Raw genomic sequence first — 20,532 nt, 5'->3', positions numbered from 1 at the left:
CACGTTGGTATTACAGAAGGGGGCGCAGATGCTTGTGCATTCCCTTTAGTAATACCGATAGCGCTGCACACTCAAAGCGCCAGCGCTACCTTTAAGGGGCGTTTCCTCATTTGCATAGGGGCGTGACCTATGCAAATGATGTAATTCCTTTGCTACTACACCCGCGCCATATTACAGACTCTGGCGCAGAGGCAAAGAAGCTCTCAGGGAGTGCACTCACAGTGCACCTCCTTCTAGGTCTTTAGTGCTTACTACCCCTGACTAGGCATTAAAGTGCTTTGCGGCTAGTAGCATGCTACTCCAAAACCCAAGGTTATAGTTAATATTTATAGATTAGCAGTAAATGTCTTTTTTTTAATTTCTTTTTCCCCCCCACGTGTATTAGTTATGTTAGGTTTGTGCTCTTGATTCCTTGTGTGTTTAGTAGAGTAGGGATAAAATAGTAGGAATGAAAAAGGGGAAGTAGTAGGTTGTTTATGTAAGTAGTGGATGTGTGTGCTTGTTAGTTGGGTAGTATGGGTGAACAGGAGTATTTTTGTTTTTTTATAACAAAAGTAATTACAGAGAACACACACACACTCACACTCTCACACACTCACACACTCTCTTACAGTCTCATCTCCCCTTCTTGCCAATTTCTTTGAACCAGAGTTTAAAAAATAAATAAAAAGGAATGTATAAGTTGACTGTTGGATTGCTTTTCATGACTCCACCACCTTTTTGTTGCCACACCTTCTGATCGTCAATATAAGTTGTGCTGTATGGCACTGAAGTCACTGGGCCATAAGGCGAGAGTGGTGATGTATGTGGAAAGCTGCTTTTCTGAAAGCAGCCTTTATCCAAGGTCTTCCATAGCATTGTAGTTTGTGGTGTATAATGTATGTGCTAATAGCAACTGGTGTATAAAATGCAACCATTGCAAAGAAAATGAACATATCAGTGCATTCCTTCCCACTTTCAATGCTGTTTATTAGACTGCCTTAATTGCAGGGTGAGCAGTGCTGGGCCCTTCACCCCATTACCTACCGTCTGAGCACTTTCATGTTGTGCCATCTCAGTACCTCCTCTTCGTAGAGGAGCAGCTTCAACTTCTCTTGCAGATCCTCCATAAGTAAAACATGTGGTAGGTGTGTCCAGCGCCACACTCTTCCTCCTCCATCTATCAACCCTTGTCTGTCATGGTGTTTACTGCCCCAGACAGTGTTTTCGGTTATGGATATAGAGATCTCCCACTTCCATATGTTATGAGGATATTGTAAGTCACAGTGAAGTTGTCACCATGTAGAGGAACAAGGGCAAAGAGGGGAGTTATGATACAGATGTTTCAGCTGCTATCCTGGATTTGGGTGAAAATGGCTGCTGGGCCTCACGGCCTCATGCATCCTGCTAGTGACATATGCCAGATGGCATATTCGGGCTCTGCAGGGGGACTTGAAATTCCAGTGGGCCCAGCTTCAGGGGAATCTCTCCGACATTGTCCAGATCTTCGAGAGAACTGCACAGGACCTGCAGTGGTGGCTAACAGGCCATGATTAGGTCAGAGACAGACTCCTCTCACTTCGCCAACCGGACCACACAGTAATGATAGATGCGTCCCTCTTGGGCTGGGCCGGCCATCTGGGAGATGTGGAGATCAGAGGACTCTGATCTCCAATGGAATCTGGACTCCACATCAACTTGCTGGAGCTCCGCACGATTCACTCGTCATTTTTCTTTTTTTTTGCAAAGTTTTATATAGCGCGAACTTGACCTGAATTGGGTCATTGAAAGCCTCACTTCCTTCAATCAAGGGAAAGCTGGTTCAAGTCTTCACAGACAACACCACCAGTCTCATGTACGCCTTTCCGCCAATACCACTCTTGCCCAGAGGGCTCAAAAAGATCAGAAGCGACCTGGCTCAAGTCATTCTTGTGGCTCCATACGAGGCACGGAGAGTCTGGTATCCCGAGCTTCTCCAATTAAGCATTGATCATCCGATCAGGCTGTCCCTTCTGGAAGATCTTCTGTCACAGCAGCAGGGGAGGCTCCTCCACCTGAACCTGTCAACTGTACCCCTTCTTGCATAGAGATTGAATGGCGGCAGTTGATAGCATTTAACCTTCTTCCCGAAGTCTGTAATGTTATTTGGCAGCCAGGTGTCTCTCTAGACCGCACACGACTGTCAGTGGCACAAATTTGTAAAATATTGTACATAAAGATCTATTGATTCTCTTTCTGCTTCCCTTTCTCAAGTTGTTCTTTTTATTTTGACCCTTGCCCAGCTGGGCTCTGCTCTGGGCACTCTCAAGGGGTACCTTTAGGCCTGTCCGCCTTCTTGAGGCTACCAGACTAACCCTCTTTCTTTAAATCCCCTATTGTAAATAGATTTCTTAAGGGGCTTGTATATATGTTTCTACCAGCCCCTCTTATCATGCCTCAGTGGGACCCTAATTTGGTTCTCACCTTCCTCGTGTGTGCTTCGTTCAAACCTCTGCACAACTGCTCCCTACAGCTGCTTTCTATCAAAACAGCCTTTTTAGTTGCAATAACATGTGCCAGGAGGATGAGCGAATTGCAGGCACTGTCATCTAAGCCTCCTTACCTGACTATCGTCCTAGATAAGTTAATGCTTCACACTAGGGTCCCTTTCTTACCAGAAGCGATAGCATTATTCCACGTAGGGCACTCTGTCACCTTGCCCACTTTATATGCTCCTCCGCACATCTCTAAAGAAGAGGAGTGACTCCACCGTCTGGCCCCAAAAAGAGCGTTGTGGCTCTACCTTGACTGCACAAAAGAGTTCTGGGTGGACGACTAACGCTTTGTAGGGTACGTGGGAGTGAAGAAGGGTTGTGTGGTGCAGAAAAGGACGATCTCTCATTAGGTTGTCCTTTGCATTAAAATCTGATATGCTCTGACCAAAAATCAGTATCCTGAAGACTAATGGGCTCATTCTACCGGAGCTAAGGCTGCTACCACAGCATTGCAACATGGAGTTCCAGTCCTCAGCATTTGTCAGGCAGCAATGTGGGCATCTCTGCACATGTTCACCAAGCTCTGTCTGTACAGTCAAGTCCGTAGGGACGGCCTTTTTGGCCGCTCTGTCCTGCAGGACTTCCTGGTTTAAACTTGTCTGCAGTCCTTTCTCCGGGGATGGCATTGCTTGGGTAACTATTTAAAGCTTAGGAATCTGCGGCTAGATATCTCTATCTGAAGGACAAGTTGCTTACCTTCGGTAATGCCTTATGTCGTAGAGACCGGATCTACCGGCGATACCTTAAACAGACCACCCATCTTCTCCGCCCTGCGGACATATTTTTAGGTTGGAACTGTTCCCTTTCAGGGCCCTAGTTGTTCAAAACACCCCACTGTCGCTGCACTTCATGGCTCTGCGCTTCTGTCTTGGAAAGTTGTGAAAGTAACTGTCAGTGTGCCGAGGTGGAGCCTATATAGGTGATGTGGATGTGTCGATGGCGGAGACGACCGTGACAACATCACGTGGAGCTGACCGACGCCACTTAACCGCGCGCAAGGGTATTGCTCGAAGAAAAATCTTCAGATCCAGTCTGACGCCTGAGAAATTCAGAGGTATGGATTCTGCGGCTAGATCATTTCACTATCAGATCAGGCATTACTGAAGGTAAGTAACTTGTGCATTAGAGACCTTTTTTTTTTTTACCAAGGATTGCCCTATCCCATGTATTATTTTTATATAGGTTTGTAGCATGTAATGCTGTAGATACACTTGCTCTGCCTACTGCTGCCATCTAGTGTTAGGCTCAGACGTTTGAAACTTGTTTTTCATCGAGTTAAAAGGATGCACCGTGATTCCACCCTTACTAGGCATTGTGCATGGGCACCCACACAAGAAAGATTGTTTTTTTCCACTATTGGGTTCGAACATGTACCGACAGGGTTCCAAGACTCGCCGCATTCTCTACATGTCTTCAGGCAAGCACGGTGAATTTCAGCACTTAAAGTTGGGGATAAACTCAGTTGTCCGTGTTCTTCTCTTTATCACACTTTTCAGAGACTGACTCCCACTGATTGAGTCCCCGAATACTAGAGCCATCATGACTTCTATGGGGCCACATGCTCCTTTACATCCATATCTTCTACACTGGAAAATTCACACTGGAGAGTGGAACGGACACCCCTTCCATTGCTGCCCTTTGCCACACGAAGTACCAGTAGTCATACCACTACAAGGTTTGAAACCTCTGCCTCTCCCCAACCCTGCTGACACCTTGAAGCTTGCTTCGCCTTCCGTTCAACTAAAACTCTTTGGTACAAAAGGTAGAGGTGTTGGGCGTACCAAAAAATCCACCAGCAGTCAGCCGCTGACACACCTGACATCTTCGTCGAACAGGATTCCTTCAGCACCGAGGAACATGAGAACGCAAGCAATTGCCCAGCCCAGGAGCCACTATTCCGTTGGCTCGGACATGAAGAAGTAAAAGAAGGTTCCCTCGACCCCCAAAGCCATCAGCCCTTGAATAAAGACCACGATCATGAATATTGTCTGCTTCCACTCCAAGCCTCCCAAGAGGCCTAACTTTGAGGCAGAGCACTACTCCCAAGGATTTTGAGCGTCGTGACCCATGCACAAACCACTACAGCCTCCGGGGCCCTCATTGCCTTTGGGCTTCAGTCGACACCAAACAAAGGTCTTGGATATGAAAAAGGACCCCACTAAGTGTGTCGATCCCTCTTTCACCCTCAAGCCTCCAGACAACTCCAAAACTAAACTCCGTTAGAAGCTGAAGTACTTCAATACTAGCGCCTATGCCACTGTCTATTCCAAAGCTATAATTGATGTTTAGAACACCCTAGACGACTGACTCCGAAGGCTTGAAACAGACGATCCTCCAAAGGCTGCAGGAGTAGCTTGATGCATGGCAGAAATGCTTCTTCATCCATTCCCCTTCTTGGAAGATTTTGGTGTAGCCACCTCCGCCACATCCCTGAGAGACTGTGCCTCGAAAGAGGAGAGTGGAATTTAAGGAGTGATCTGCATTGAAGGCCCCCACAGGCTCCCATGCAAATGTAGCATTATAAACGTGGCAGCAGCCTGCCCCTATGTACACAACCTCCACTGCCTCCACTATGGTTGTCTGAGAGATCTCCACTCATGACCCAGGCAGTCCTTTTGGCCTTGCTGACCCCTATGGCACACCTTTCGACCCACAGCCCGCATATGATCATTTGGACAACTACAGTGTCCACTCCCCCCTGCCCCCACATCACCCCACCTCCCCCACAGGTGACTCAGACCTTGACCACTGTCCTATTGGGGCATCTCCCCAGATGGTATCACTACCTACCATGAGGTCATCCATAGGGCAGCCACCTTCTACAAGGTGGACATGTACTTCGTCCACATGGAGGAGAATTTTCTTGTCGAGACATTGTCCAGGTCTGAGCAGATAGTACAGTTTTACCCTTGTCCAAAGGCATGCTCGAGTTCGCCCTTGAGAGACTCATGGAACCCATTTAGATCAGGGTAGTAACTCCAAGGGTGGCAAAGTATAAACACTCCCTATGTCCCACCTGACTCCCTGGTCGTGCTCTCTGCCCTCAAGTCTGCTTCTGTCAAGCCATAGTTGGCACCTGGCTCCTGATCAGGAGAGCAAAAAGCTTGGCGCAGCTAGCAAGAAGATAGCTGTAGGTGAGGTTACCCATTGGTGGACTGCAAAGTCCATATTATTCCTTCCCTCTACCATAGAGCCCAGTCGTAAGAAAAGCAAGAGTTGGTCAAAAATCTCCCTGAAGAGTTCAGAATGAGGGGGTAAGGAGATTGTTTCCAGTGCTTCCATCCATTGCACCCTTGGTGCCGGGAACAGAGCCTCCCGGGGGGTTAACACCAGCGTTCTTAGACTTCATTCCTGGCTCTGCATCTTTGGGTTTAGGTTAAGTTTCACAGATTCTCCTCAGCCTGCCCTTTGATGGTGAGCACCTGTTTGGGTCCCAGGTTCAGAAGATGCTGGAGAAGATAAAGGCGGAGACCAATATCACCAAATCGAGTCCAAAGGCTCCTTTCAGAAGTAGCAGCCTCGAGGAGGTGCCAAGGCCACCGCCCGATCCCACCCATTCATACCAGACATAGCAGCAATCTTACCACCACCAGCAAGCATGCTGATGGTACACAAGTGGTTCCTACCAGGTTAATAAGAAAGCAAGGGAAAGGGCCAGCTCTGGAAAAGCAGCCTCCACTGCGAGGTATTGACTTGCCCCACTTCATCCTCAATCACACATCACTTGTCAGATGAAGATTTAAAGATTTTCCCCCTCACTGGGAGGAATTCGTAGCAGATCAAGGTTACTAGGGGTGGTTCATCATAAGCTTCTGCATTTAACTTCTCACATCCCCTGCCAATATCCCACCCTGCACATACACCCTCAGTAGTGAACATCTAAGCCTCCTAGAGAAAGAGGTCCAGATGCTTCTCTACAAAGGAGCCATAGAAAGAAAGCGACCCATCCCACTGGGGCATCTGCTCTGTTATTTCCTCATCAATAAGGACTGCGCCCTCAGGCTCCTCAATCAATACATCACGCTGGAACATTACCACATGACAAACTAGCAGGATGTTATCGCTCTGCTCTGACAAGTGAATACATGATTGCGCTAGATCTGAAAGGCACATACTTTGACTTCCCCATTAAGCCTGCCCACTGACACTACCTCCACTGTGTGGTACGTGCTTCCTTTTGAGGTAACCACAGCTCCAAGGGTATTCACAAAGTGTCTAGCAGCGGCAGCCACGCATCTAAGGAGGTGAGGCATCTACGTTTAACCCTACCTCAACAACGGGCTGATCAAGAGTGCTGACGAGCAACAGTGCCTAGCCCACGCCCAAGCTGTGATCACCCTGGTTCACAGCCTGGAATGTACCATAAATACCACCAAGTCCCACCTACAACCCCTCCACTTCATCCCGTAGCTTTACAAGTGCTGTGTTCAATATGAGGTTTGTTCATTGAACTGCCTGTTAAAAGTTTCCCTAAATAAAGGTATGAGTTTACCACCTCCAGATTTTCAGGACCAATTTGCCACTTAAAGTTACATGATTTTCTACTTTTAGTACGTTTCATAATTACAATTTTACTTTTAGAGACATTTATTTTCAAAAAGTGGCCCACTGTATATTTTTGTAGTGATACCAGCTTTCTATTCAACCCAATAGGGGTTAAGTCCATTACTACTATATCATCTGCATATAAAAGACATGCAAAAGGCCGGGTACTTATCTTTGGTGCATCTCCATCAGTTTGAGCAAAGCATTCGGGTAAATCTGCTATATGAAGAGAAAATAGCAGCCTTGTTTCAAACCATTTTCTCTAAGGATTACATCTGATAAACCTTGATTTCCACCCATTAATATCTGGCACCAAGTTTGCGAATGTAGTACAATAATTAATTATAGCAGGGGGGATGGCAAACCCATTCTTTGCAATCTTCTCCATAATATTGGTCGATCTACCTTATCGAAGTCTGTTGAAAAATCTATGAAAGCCATGTATACATTTGAGTTACGAGTAATTGTGTATTTCTCTCCAATTAATTTCAGCATAAAAATGTCTAAAGTGGAATGATTTTTCCTAAAACCTGCTTGTCTATGGGGAGGACTTTCTTTTCCATCACCCATTCTGTAAGGTGATCGAGGATGCTACTTGTAAATATTTTCCCCGCCGCATCCAGTAAGGCTATTTGCCTACAATTACCTGGGTGTTCTAGGGCCCTTTTTAGGTTTCGCGCCTAGCGTTGCAGTGCGAGACCTCTTGTACGGGGTTTAGAAAGCTACTCACACGCTTGAGCGTGTGGTTTTGGTTTCCCCTTCTGGCATTGGCTTGCGCATGTTTTTTTTTTTAAACTGCATGCGATTGGGCAAGGCCCATTCCCAACGGTGGCCAGCACACGCAGCAGCGCGCGTTCGCCTTGCTGTCGCTGCCGCGCTCCCCCCCCTCCTCTGTGGTGGACCACTAGTTGCTGATAATAGCGATTGCGACGCGATCACTTTCAGTGCCGCTTGTTTCCTTTACTTTTGGTATAATCGCGGCACCCGCGCTTTATTTTGATGTTATAAGTAATGCTGTACTTTACTCGCCGTTTCTATTCAGAATAACTGGGCTCTTTTTTCCTCCCGTGACAGCTCATTTGACGCCTGGAATATAACACTGTAATTTATTTCAATGTAGTTAAAGATGTCGGGAAGGGTTAACAGCATCATCGTGGTGTAAGGAAGTGTATCGAGAGCGTGCTGTGCTACTATACGTCTCCACTCGAGCACTGCATCTGGCAGCCTCTTCCTGGCCGTCCAGCCAGACTGGTTAATTACAATAATCTAGAAATTACAATCATATTCACACTACCAGTTCACACAGGGTGAAGGCATAGCTGTCTGTTAGTTTTAAGCACCGCTACTAATTGTATGTGTAGATTCTCTCTACTTGGACAAAAGATAGGTGAATTCTGTTGAAAATCAAAGCACACTACAGAGTTCTATTTGATCTTTCTACCTTCAGAGAGGTCTACAGCAATAGCATAAATATTGCAGGTTGTGAAAGAGTACTTGTTGAATAATAGTCTAGTACATAAGGAGCCTAGGATCTGCACTAGAATGTAAATGTCTGTACCTCGTCAAGTTATGTATTGAGTGTATTTTTTTAGATTTAAAAAAAGAAAAACGCACCGTAATGTTGGCAATCTGACGTGTATAATGCCTTTAATGAACAGCCTACTACCTGTGCACTATTTGCCACTTTTCAAATTCTTATTTATCACATTTGTGTTGATTTATGCCAATAGGAACAAAAATGTATTTTGCTTATTCATGACAAAGGGATAGTTTTTCGGGTAGTGATCACCAGAGCCTGGGGAAGGCTTTTGATGATCAACAAATTGGGGATGAAACAGCTACCTTCACATGACCGTATATTACAATTGCTTGCATGAGCATCTAATGCTGTCTGGACAAAGTACCTTTGCATCTTTTTGTCATAGGTTTGACTTTCTGGAAAGCTGTTTTACACTACTGTTAAAAAATAGAACATGATTTTCATAATCCTGGTATGGTCTTTTTGTCAGCTAAAAGTAGTAGGTCTTTAACAGTTGTCCTTCCAGGCATTAAAACTCATTTTGTTCAACAAATATGTAAGCTGCCAAAAATAAGGGAAAACAAATCAAAACTAAATATAACTTATTGAGGTACAACTATACCCTTGCTCCACAACAAATTGTATGATATTTAGAAAGTGGCACCTCGGAAACACATACTAGCTTACAGTGAACATGTCCACATCCCATTGGATTTTCTGGTCATAAAATACATTTTTCACGGGCATGAAATCAAAGAGATTACACTGCTAGGCATTTGCCAGTCTCTAGCCTCCTTCCTCGCCTCGTTCTTGCTAATGAAAAAGCCACTCTAATGCCTCTTTTGTTAGGCGTAATGGCCCACACTGTCTCACTCCTGTGTAATGTACATTCCATGGGTACAGAATTCACACACTTTTTGCTACAAAGAAGCACACTTAAACAGTTTACCGTTGGGTTACAGAGATGGCTTCTGTATCAAATTATGAACACTCATTTTTATTGAGATTAATACATATCTGGGATTGCCTGTGGTTTTCATTTTTCAGGTTAACTACGTACATGACAGTGACGCTGTTATGAAGTCATAAAAAAGTTCCAAACAACTTTCTGTGCAGCACAGTTACAGGACTTCCCAAATTATTCACACAAGCAGGATGATTAAGCTAGTGGAAATGTCTTCCAAGTCTTGTTTGTATTTTGGCTTGTTTATCCTTGTAAAGCGTGCCGTCATCTTTCAGTAATTGTGCTGAGTTAATAACTAAAGAAGTGGTTATATGGACATTGCCTACTTAGATGATTGACTTTTAAGTGCCATCTACCCTGATCGATGTTGTTCTCTTGTCTTCAAGTCTTTTAGAAGGTCAATTAAATCAACGGGTGCTAGGTGAAACCACCACCAGAAAGGACCTATCTGAAAGTCGGCTCAACATCTATCCTTATTCTTGGCATGCACTGTTTCTTTCACTGCTTAGTGAAGGCACTGAAAAACAAGCATTTGCAATGCATTAGGTCTCGCAGTTACGACAGTTTCAGCTATTGGCATTGTAAATAACAATGCATTTTATTTATCATTTTAAAACAAAAACAAAATAAAAGGCATTATTATTTCCAATGTCAATAGCTCAAACTCGTGTAAATGCGAGACCTATTGCATTGCAAATGCTTGTTGTACAGAGGAATTCAAATACTTCCCGACCAAGATGGTGGTGTCTTCCCCTGGGAGTAGCAAAGATTAAATAGTGGAGCTAGATAAGTAGCCCACAAAAGTGGCTCATTTTTTTTTTGTTACCAACTTTTTATTGATTAATAGGGAGGGACAGTCAGACAAATTACACAGCTGTACGCCTACAACCACTGAGGCCGGCAGCAAAAACCATAGCTGTATAGTACAAATACAAGAGGACAAAGCAGAGCTCCTGCACCGTGTATCATGGGGCCAGCGATATACGCTCCCTGTTAACCCCATATCCCTCTCAGAGTCCTGGGCTTCGGATAGGACACAGCTGCTCAATGCTGTCTTGACAGTGGTATCCCGTTCCACCTCCCTAAACCCTAAAAAGAAACAAACCAATAACTGGGGGCAAGAAGGGCGGGGGGGGGGATGTCGGGGGAAGGAAGAATAGGTCTGGCTAGTGGGCAGTGACTACAGGACCTCTCTACCCATATTCCGTTTCCCTCTCCCAATCAATTTGTGCTGTCCCCTGGGGGCCCCTAGTACAGGTATAATGACGCGCGGGGCCGTAGCGGGGGGGGGGTAGGGCCATAGCGCTCCCAACCAGAGCCTGTGACCCCGTACTGAGGAGGGCAATTGCTCTGTGAACCCCGAGTGCGCCCCCGGATTAGGCGGGCAGAGTTCATCATCAAACAGTTTAAGGGCCCTTAGTCGCGGCGGCTGCAGCCTAGCATGTTCTATCCTCCCTAGGTGATCTACCAGGGGCTTCCAAAGAGTCCTAAACTTAGTGTCTCTAAATTGAAGGCGTGCCGTGAGCAGCTCCATCGCCACCACCTTCCACAACCGGGTGAACCACACATTGACAGAAGGTGTTTCTGTCTTTTTCCAATATAGCGCTACTGTTTGCCTAGTTGCGCCCAGCATGTGGAGGCTCCAGTGCCAGTCACGGCCCGTCATGGCTCGCCTAGACGTAGGTCGGAGGCCCAACACAACAGTGAGAGGGTCCTCCGGCAGGGGGTATCCCAGCACCCGTTTTATGTGGCTAAGGACTTCCTTCCAATATGTAGTCAAAAGTGGACACGCCCACCAAATGTGGATAAAGTCCCCCAGCTCTTGAGTACAGCGCCAACAGAGCGGGGAGACGCTGGGGAACATCTTCTGAAGTCGCGCAGGGGTGTAGTACCACTGGGTCATCACCTTGTAGGCCGATTCCTGTTGGGGGATGCTACGGAACGTTCTGGGGATATCGCGCCAAAGCCTTCTCCACTGCGCAGGAGTGACCCCTGAGCCGGAGGGATTCTGCCACCGCAACTGGTATGGGTGAGGGCCGAGATGCTGTGCGTGCTGGAGCACTTTGTAGATGCGGGAGATTAACCCCTTGTAGGTGTCAAACATGCGCGCTAAGTGCTCGAACGGAGTGAGCGGTCGCGTGGCCGCCCTCGTCAGGGCGGATCCCTGCACCCAATGTCGGAGTTGTATGTATTGGAATTTGTCCTTGTCTGCGAGCCCAAAGTCCCGTTGACATTGGGCAAATGTTTTGAACTCCCCCCCTGTAAACAGATCCCGGATTGTCCTGCAACCGGATTCGGTCCAGTTCTCGAAGTAGGGCGGGCGGCATGCCGGCGGAAACTGTGGGTTGCGTGCGATAGGGGTGTGAGGGGAGGGAAAGGTGGTGAGTCCCCTACTGACCGCCACCCTGTCCCATATCTCCAGAACCGTCTTAGTGGGGATCGCCATGTACGCACTGCGGTGGCGCGCCGCTCGAGGCAGCCAAGCGTGGTCCCAAATCGGGCGACATGTAACTGCCCTGTCCATGTGGAACCAAACTTTCTCGCTCTCCCACGCTCCCCATTCAAGAATAAAGCGGAGGTGCGACGCCCAATAGTACTCCAGGAGGTTGGGGCAGGCAAGACCCCCCCTATCCCGGGGGAGCCTCAAAATTTTATTAGAAAATCTCGGCTTCTTACCCCCCCCAAATAAATGAGACCAGGTCCCGCTGCAGCCCCTGAATTTGGTGTTCCGGGATGGGCGTCGGCAAAGTTTGAAAGAGGTAGAGGATCTTTGGCAGTATGGACATCTTGACTGCGTTGAGGCGACCGAGCCAGGAGAGCGGTAAAGCCTTCCAAGAGCGCAAGTCGTCCGATACAGAGCGTTTGCACTCCTGCCAGTTAGCCTGCGTCCAGGTGGCCAAGTCCGGGGTTAGGTTGAGTCCAAGATATTTTACCGACCCGCTAGCCCATTGGTATGGGGCACAGGCCCGTAGCGCCGCAATCTCCTCCTCCGGAATCGTGAGATTAAGCGCCCAGGATTTAGAATGATTAATTTTAAGCCCGGATGCACGCTCATAAGTTTGAAGCAGCGAGTGCGCCGCCGGGAGTGAGCGTAAGGGGTCGGATAACGTGAGGAGGAGGTCGTCAGCAAAGAGCGCGATCTTGTGGTCCCGGCCCCGCAAGGAGATGCCCGTGATGGCCGGGGACTGGCGAATTAGGATAGCGAGCGGCTCCACCACCAGGGCAAACAGTAGGGGCGACAAGGGGCACCCCTGGCGGGTACCCCTGCAGATGGGGAAAGGCTGCGTTAGTTGACCGTTCACCCGCACTCTAGCTGCGGGAGAGAGGTAGGGGGCCATGATGCGTGCCTCCATTTTGGGTCCGAGCCCTATCTTCTGTAGAACTGCGCGGAGGAACGCCCAGTCCACCCGATCGAACGCTTTTTCAGCGTCGAGCGACAGGAGGCAGGCCGGGATTCCCCAATGCCTGGCCTTCCCCACGATGTGGGCTGTGCGACGTACGTTGTCTGCACCCTGACGTTGGTGGATAAACCCCACCTGGTCCGGTTCAATAAGGGTGGGCAAATGAACGCAGAGCCGTTTGGCCAGTACCTTAGTATACAGCTTAAGATCGGTATTTAGCAGGGCTATGGGCCGGTAAGAGGAGCAAAGAGCGTGGTCTTTCCCTGGCTTCGGGATAAGGACTATCTCTGCCATCGTCATATCCGGAGACGGCCCCCCAGCCTCCGCAAAGGAGTTGAAGAGACGCAGGAGGTACGGTTGCAACTGCGGCAGGAAGGCTCGATAGAACGCCACCGGCAGCCCGTCCGGCCCGGGCGTTTTACCTAACGGGAGGTCTCCCAGTGCGCCCACCATTTCCTCCGAAGTGATAGACTCCTCCAGAAGCTCGGAGTGGTGTTTACTCAGCGGCTCCCATTCACACTCGCTCAAGGCCGCCGAAATCAGAGCGGGCTCCGGGGGCTCTCCCGCATACAAGGAGGAGTAATAGTCATGGAACGCCTGGAGCTTGGCAGCTTCAGTAGTCACCCAGTTTCCCCCAGCCCCCTTCAGCTTCGAGATATGAGCCTTGGCTGCCCGCGTGTGCAGGCGTCGCGCTAGGACAGCACCCACTTTGTCACCTCCATCATAAAATCGCTGTCGAAGAGCAAGAAGCGCCCGTTCCGCCTTGTTCGTCCTATGTGCGCGGAGCTGTCCTCGGAGGACCGCCAGTCGCCTCCGATGCGCCGCCAGGGGTCTGTCCTGGTCCATCTTTTCCAACGTCTTGATTTCGCGTTCAAGCTTTATTTCGTATAGACGGGCCTCCCGCGCACGAGCAGCGGCTATAGCGGTGAGAGTTCCCCGTATCGAGGCCTTGAAGGCATCCCATACCAGGGGGAGGGGGGTTTCCGGTATATCATTGTTATCGAAATACTCCTGAATGGCTTCCCGTATTTCGTCCCTATCGACCGGGTCCCGCAAGACGTGGTCTGGGAACCGCCAGCGACGCGGACAGGATGGGCGCGTCAAGCGCTCATAGAGCAGTAGTTCCACGTGAGCATGGTCCGAGACCGAGATACTCGAGTGGGACGCCGATATTGTGTCCCTAAGCAGGGGATGAGAGACGAAGAGCATGTCGATGCGTGAGTAGGAGCGGTGTGCATGGGAGTAATACGTGTAGTCCGTCAGCCCCGGGGAGTGGTAACGCCAGATATCTACCAGGTTTAAGGCGGTGAGGGATTTTTTCACTGCTGAGGACATAGCCCCCACCCCGTGGAAGGCTTCTCCACAGCGATCTAGTGCCGCGTCCCACACCAGGTTGAAGTCACCGCCCACAATGAGGTCCGATCCCACCGGCTCGAGATACTCCCGGATTATCCTGCGCAGAAAGGCATCTTGGCCCTGGTTGGGGGCGTAAAGATTACAAAGTGTAAGTGTGCGACGGCCTCTCGCTAGCTCAACCTTCAGGAATCGGCCCTCAGTGTCCCTGACCACCTTGACATCCCCCTGTGGGAAGCCCGCCCGACAAAAAATGGCCACCCCTGCTGTCTTGGTGAGTGCTGTAGACCAAAACCTATGGGGGAAACGCGGGTGAGCCATTCGAGCAACATCCGCTTTGAGGAGATGCGTCTCCTGCAGGAAAATGATGTCCGGGTTTTGCAAGAGTAAATATCTCCAAATCTGGTGCCGTTTGCTAGGCGAGTTAAGCCCCTTCACATTCAGGGAGACAACCTTCCAGGAAGGTACAGTGGACATGGTTATTGATCAGCCAGCGCAAGCACTATCGCCAAGATCCCCCAGGCCCCCAGGAGCCCCCCCCCGCCAGAAGGGTAGGAGAAGGGGAGGTAGGAAGGAAAGGTGAAGGAGAAGGTCGGGGGAGAGAACAGAAACAACATAACAGCCAGACAGCCAACATGGCCAACGAGGCCTATTCCAGTCAAGGGAGTCGCCAGGCTCAGAGGCACAGGCTATCCCGGAGATGTCACTCTCCCAAGAATAGGAGCGGGGGTCCGTCGGCACCATCACTGTACATCAAGGACACCAGGGGCAACTCCGGGCCACCGCCCCTTAGGTGAAGTCGCCATGTCAGAAAGAGGCAGGCATCACGCCCACCCCACCGGGGGTGGACATGTCGTTGAAGCGGGGATCAAAGCAAATAACGGGCTGAGCGAACAGGCAGCGAGCCCCCCCGTCTCGGGGGCCCGCAGTAAGCGCAGACTCGGAGACACACAGAATCATTTGGGGGCGGACTCCTGCGATCCCACTGGCGATGAGCCCCCCTCCAGGGATCGGATATGCTGTATGATGTCCTGCTTGTCCCGCGATGATCTACTAGCCGCAGGAGAAAGGGATTTCCCTGGGCGACGCACCCTGGACCAGTTAGGCTTGAGCGGGACACGCGGCCCAGCAGGGCGGCGCGAGGGGCTGACCGGCGGGGTGTCCGGGATCTGGAGCAATTGTGCTGCTTCTCGGTAGGATCGCAATACCCGGCGTCTGGACTCCCATTGGAATATGAGGGCGAAGGAGTGGCCCCACTGGTAGCGGATGTTAAGGTCCCTCAGCTTATCGGTGATCGGTCTGAAGTCTCTCCTGCGGCGGAGGGTCGTGGGGGCCAAATCTTGGAATAATTGGATTGAGGCACCGTTGTACCTGATGTCGGGTTTGTCCCGGGTCGCCTTCAGGATGGCCTCCTTTTCGACGAAGAAGTGGACCCGCGTCAGGATATCAGGTATTAGGCCAGGCCTCCCAGGTGGCCCAGAGACCCTATGCGCCCGATCCAGGGTCGGCGGCGAGGCGTCATCGTCTCCCCGAAGTTCATGGAGGAGGTCCGCCACAAAGGTCATGATATCGGTACCCTCCGCTCCGATCGGGACGCCTCGTATGCGTATGTTGTTGCGCCTCCCCCTGTTTTCCAAATCCTCCTGTCGGATCTGGAGTTCCACATGCTGCTCCTCCAGGGTCGCAATCCGCTGCCACAGGCGCTCTTGATCCTCTGTGCGAGCATCGAGGGTCTTTTCCATATCATCCACCCTGTCCCCAAGCTCACCCACGTCTCTTCGGAGCTCCTTCACACACGCCTGCACCTCCGTGCGCAGCGAGCCAATCTCAGACTTGAGGTCCTGCATGAAGAGTGCCATGAAGGACTGCGTCACCGGCTCAGCCGAGGCCCCGGCCCCCGTCAACGAGGGGCCCGCCGGTGCCGCACCAGGCTTGGTCCAGAGGTCCTTCACCGTTGCGTCCTTGGGGGCCGCCGGCGGCTCCCTCCCCGGCTTAGTGCGTGTCATTCTGCGGCTCCACACCTCCTCGACAGGGGGTCCTCCACCACGGCCCGTCCGGTCTGCTCAAGGCCCAGTCTCTCCACCACAGCCACCGTATAGGCCAGCCAACCCCCAGTGGCTCAGATGGGAATCGGCTCGCGGTCCGACGTCCACCCTCTACTCCGGGTCCGGTGACCAGCGGCCCAGGACGTAGCGCCGCAATGCGTAGGCCCCCGGGCGGGCGGAACGGGAGGTGCCGGGGTCCGCACCCTCAGGGCCTCCCCAGAAGCGTGGGCGCCGCCAGTCACTGCGCCAGGAGGGCTCCGTCTCCGCCAGCCGCTAACCCAGAGTCCCCGATGCTATGGAACCCACTGTCCGCTCCGCAGCGTCCTCGCCGTGCCCCGGGGGCGTCTGTGTCCCGCAGCCGGAGGCCAAGATCTCCACCGCCCACGCGGCGGAAAGCCCAGTAGTAAGCAGACTCCGTCCACCAAGGGCCCCCGTCAGTTCCACACAGGCCGGCCCCTCTCCCCTCAGAGTCCTGTTGCGCCAAATAAGGTTGGGGCGCGCAGGTGGGGGGGTGAGCCAATCGTCCGGGCGGCGGCGGGCACGGTCCGGGCTTGGGCAAGAGCGCTGCAAGAATCCCAGCAACCGATGCGGAGTGGCTCAAATGAGGGGCCCAGTCCAGACGCTCCGCTCACAGCCCCACCGCAGCTCTTTAGTCCTCACCGGAGACAGCGCTCCTCAGCAGGCAGCACCCCCAAAGTCGCCAGGGCAGGCCCCACCACAGCGGCAGTCACGGTTGTCCCCACCGCTGCTGTCTTTCCGCCCCCTCGGTAAGTCGCCGAAGTGTGATCCCGGGACTCAGGCATCCATCACCCTCCTCACCTCGGTTGTGCTGCTCGCCCTGCAACTCTGGAGTCCCCAACTCCCGGCCGCCCAGGCCGCCTCCCAGCAGGCTCGGGGTCACAAAATGGCGGACTCTGTCTCAGCAGGCAGGGAGTCTGTCCCACCAGCACTGCAGCCCCCGTCAGGCTCCAAGGGCGCCTCACCGCCGCTTCTCAGCTCCCGCGTCGCCGCCCAGGGCCTCAGGGCTTCTCCGCTCGCCGGCGCCGCACTCGGCCACTCCGCTCCGCTCTCAACGTGCGCACAAGATGGCGGGCGCTCCCGCTGCAGCCAGGGCCTTCTCCGCGGCCACAGCCACGATCGCCGCCGAAACTCGGCCCGGGGCTCCTCTAGTCAACCGGAGGCAGCCCGCAGCCCTCTGTCGCCTTCTCGCCCCCTCTGGAGGCGTCCCCCCGGCCGCTAAGATCCTTTCCGATGCAATTACTTTCGGCGGCGGCCCGGAGCCCCGGCAGCGCACGTCTCACGCCATTGCCAGCTTGGCCACGCCCCCAGTGGCTCATTTTTAATTACCGTCATGGGAATTTCATCAGGGCCCATTGCACCTGAAGGTCTCATTTTTTTTAATAGCTCCGGCCACTTCATCAATTGAATGTACGTAATTGAATACAGAAGTTTTAGACTGATCGGGTGCCACAATATTTAATCTGGAGGAGTTAAAATTCGCAGAATACAGTTCTAACAAATAAAGTTTCCTTTCCTCTCTTTTATGGGTATAGGGAGAGATTTCACTCTAGTGCCACAACAGTCAGCGACTATTTCCCAATACCTTTTGGAATTATTTTTAGTGGCTGCCTGTTTCAGCTGTATCCATGCTCCGTCTTCCTTTTAATTGTCTTAGGGGTCGTTTTTTCTTCTGTCTTTTCCTCTTTAGTAAGTTTATTAAATTTCTTCGCTCGCACGAAAAATTCAGGAACTGAGCCCTCACTAATTTATTTATTTCCCTGTTTATAGTAAGCAGTGGGTTAAAATATGATCTCCGCTTAATAGGAGCATGTGTTGATTTGCATGATTTAGCCAGAAGACCTATATTATAGGAAAAGGCTTCAAGTAAATCTGTTTGAGTGGAGTCACACTCCACTGTTATTAAGTGCTGCTGATTTCTTATTAGTGTCGATAAGTGCACTTTCAATTTAGCGGTCGCTTGAGTGTTCCAGTGAATTCTGCCATTTGTTACATTGAACCCTACTGTGTTACCTTTGAAGTTCCAGGGGCCTACCTTAGCACAAGTAAAATCAAATTTACAACAAATCAGCATATGGTCACTGAAAAGATTTCCTAGGACTTCCATATTTGTAAGTTTACTGAAAAAATCTGCAGAAACAAATAATCTATAATAGATCTCCCAGTTGGTGCCTTATGAGTATAGTTTGCAGGAATATCTTTTCCTAGCCTCCCATTAGCAATTATGAGATCTAGACTTCTCAAACCTTCAAGTAATAGAACTCCTCTTTTGTCTGTCTTGCTGTTATTCGGAAATTGGTCAATGGGAATATTTAGGGCTTCGTTTTTTCCAGTGTTAGAAAATACCCTTATACTATGAGATGAAACTTTAGAGTTCAAATACCCAACTAATAATAAGGACCTGCAGTCTTCAATTTCCAAGGTAGAGGAGATAAAAAGGAATAGATCTTTTAATTGATAAGAGTAAGATGCATTGGGAGGTAAATATGCATTTATGATCAACAAGGAGTCCAAGTGAACCTGGCCATCCTTATGATCTAACTTAATCGCCTGAATTAGGTTAGAGGCATGAAAAATGTCTTTATATGACCAACTGAGGCTTGTACTTAACAAAATAGCAGTACCTCCTTTAGTGTGACCTATATTCACAGGGATCGCAGGCCGGCTCGGCACAATATAATCTTCGGTGGACCACTTCTTTGTGATCCAAGTCTCTTGCAGACAAATTATATCGGCATTCTGCTCTTTCAAGAATAAATAAATTCATCCCTTCCTAGGGGCGAACTCTGTGCAGTTACAGGCAAAGCCTATCCCAGCCAACAGAGGGTATTAGCATTCCAGCAGCGCTTAACCTTTTTTTCATCCCAATTGTCAATGTAGTCAGAACTTTATCATGCTACCTAGGTATGATGGCCTCCTGCATCACCATAGTACCCCATTCCCGGCTTCATATATGACTATAGTAGGAATGCCCTTCTGCTCTGTGGTCACAAGCGGAGGGTCACTGGGAAGATCAATGTTGGTAAATGCCAGCACCCATCACTCTCTGCAATAGTTTAAAAGCAACAACCTGGTGCAAGGCAGGCCAACCCTGTTCCTCATGTCATCATTACCATGGATGCCTCTCCTCGGCTGGGGGGCTCATCTTGATCATATGACAATACAGGGGGCCTGGGTCCCTCATCACCAGGGACAACACACCAACTACCTCAAGCTACTAGCCGTATTCCTTGCTCACAAGGCTTTCCTTCAAGTCATTCAGTGCAAAACAGTGACCCAAACAGACAACACGACTGCTAGTTACTACCTTCAGAAACAGGGCAGCACCATTTCTCCCCCACACTCTGCATTAGTGCAAGACACCTGGCACTGGGCTCTATGCCTGCCACTGCATACATCTTCTGGTAGAGTACCTTCCGTGAGTTGACAACAATTTTGCTGACCTGCTCAGCTGGAATCATTAACAAGTTCTCGAGTGGGAACTACACCCGCAAGTCTGACTCCAGTAAAAGATGTCTGGATGTTACAACACCTAGACACACCTGATTTTACATTCTTTTCACCATCTGATCTTTTCTATTCTAGGATGTACTGCCTAAGGATCTCTGACAGTCGCACACAATACATTGATGTAACGATTATAGAGCTTCGAGATATATCTGATCACCCCTGTATCATTTCATTGCTTATGTGGGGTGCTCCCGTTAACAGACATAATAACCTGTGGAGGCTCAGCGATGAAATTATGTGCAATACTGAACACAGAAATTAAATTCAAAATTAAATCCAACATTTTCTCAATAACAATCCTATTAATGCTACAATAACTCTTTCTAGATTGGAAGCACTAAAAGCCACCATTAGAGCTTCTTTATCAACATCAGATCATATATGATCAAAATTGCAAATGAGTCACTGAATAACTTAGAGAAGGAAATCATAACACGTGAATACCAACACAATTTATTAATGACAACTACTACTTAGTAAACGTAAATAATACAAAATATGAATACAACAGAATACTAAGTACGAGGGCAGGTGTCTGGATCCCAAATCCGAAAAGCATTACACACTGTGAAGGCAATGAAGTGGGGAAGATGTTTGCATCCTGTTTGAAATGTATGGTTTAAATCTTTTTTATTGAGTATGCTGCAATCATAAACATTACGCC

General features: G+C 49.8%; 1 protein-coding gene across 2 annotated transcripts in view; it reads left to right on the top strand.

The window, feature by feature from the left end:
* Positions 1-20,532, top strand: part of GRSF1 (G-rich RNA sequence binding factor 1) — a 300,991-nt gene that overhangs the window by 82,054 nt on the left and 198,405 nt on the right. The gene's annotated exons all lie outside the window — the stretch shown is intronic.

This window comes from Triturus cristatus, chromosome 2_2, assembly GCF_964204655.1.
Source record: "Triturus cristatus chromosome 2_2, aTriCri1.1, whole genome shotgun sequence".
NCBI classification, from domain to species: domain Eukaryota; kingdom Metazoa; phylum Chordata; class Amphibia; order Caudata; family Salamandridae; genus Triturus; species Triturus cristatus.
The sequence above is the reverse complement of the archived record's forward strand: the minus strand, read 5'-3'. Positions and strand labels throughout refer to the sequence as shown.